We start from the raw sequence: 1,566 nt of genomic DNA on the forward strand, positions 1-1,566 counted from the left end.
ATAGAGTTAGATAATAAGCTTTGACTTTCATAATAAATGAAAAGGAAGCTTTAGCAAATTATTTGTTTTAAGTGCAAAGAAAAAATATTGAGCATATGATTCTTTAATTATATATATAAGTGCAAATATATTATTACATAATAATTTTGAGCCTCAATGGTTAGAAATTGATGTACTAATTACCCTCTATTCGTGTAAAGCCTGTCATTGAGAGACTACGCACTTTGGGTGGAACGGCAAGGTTGGTCTTTGATGTTGAGTAACTATAGTGTTTGATGCGTCTGCTGTAATTCCATGAGATTATTGTACTATAACTGTCTAGTATTGATATACTGTTACGGTGCCTTCGGTTCCTTGTATATTTACATTACTATGTTACTTTGGAAGTTGATCAACATTTATGGCTTTAATCATTAGCCGATCACTTTTTTCAAAGTTATAAACTTTTGCAGAATTTTGAATCAAAACAAATCAAGTAAAAAAAAATTAAAAATATGTAGATATATATATATAAATCTTAAATTTTTTTTTAAAAAAAAAAAAGGAAGAAGAAGTCGTGACAGCAAAAACAAATAAAAAAACAAAGCAAAAAATTGGTGACAAATTTAGAGATAAATAAATTAAAAAAAAATGAGAGAATTAAGGAGAAAATAAATAAAAGGTATATATTTTAGGGTAGTTCTACAATAGACACCCTAATATTGGTCACATTCATGCACTCTTAAAATTTTGAATAGTGATTGGTTATAATATTGAGACACATGCTATTTTAGTGGATTGTTACATATTGAATATTTATTCATTTATTTTTTTTTAAAATTATTTGTTTATTTATTTACAAAATATATGAATATAGACATTTTCGTTTATCCCGATCTCAATTTCAAAAAGTTTCAATTGATTCTAAGCCAGAAGATCGGAATCTCGCCACACCATTTTTCGGTGTTCATCTCGTCGTCGGAATCTCACAAGAAATTCTCAATGAACGGTAAAGTAAATTTCTAGACTACCATAATCTCAAGGAGAATTCAGAGATGGGGAAAAGAAAATGCAATTTCTCAAATTCTAGTCTACTAGATCTGAGGATTCAGACTAGGAATCAATGGAGGATTCTCTCAAGTTCCTCGTTCTTGCGCTTCTAATCTCTTCTTGTGCCATCCACGTTAATTCTGATGGAAAGGGAATCTCCAACTGGACTGGGATTGAGGGAGAGGGAGTGGCCGGTAGTGCTGGAGTTGAAGGAGAAGAGAGGGAACTGTGAACTTTGAGTTACGTGGGCCAATCAAATATAATAGTTTAGAAGTTCTATGGGTGCACCCCAATTTCACTAAGTTTTGATCCCCTAGAGTTAGCCCTACCACAAAAATCCTTCATTTAATACCTGTCACTAATCATATTTCTTAATATCGAACACAGTAATGTACCTCTAAAAGAGGTGTCTATTAAAGAATTTTCCTATATTTTATATTAATTATTATTTAAGAAGCTAATAAAAAATTAAAAAATAAGAGAATTAAGGAGAGAATAGAAAAAGCTATTTAGATTGATTTGAGAGTGTCACATCAC

Source organism: Cannabis sativa, chromosome 4 (assembly GCF_029168945.1).
Source record: "Cannabis sativa cultivar Pink pepper isolate KNU-18-1 chromosome 4, ASM2916894v1, whole genome shotgun sequence".
Lineage (NCBI taxonomy): Eukaryota > Viridiplantae > Streptophyta > Magnoliopsida > Rosales > Cannabaceae > Cannabis > Cannabis sativa.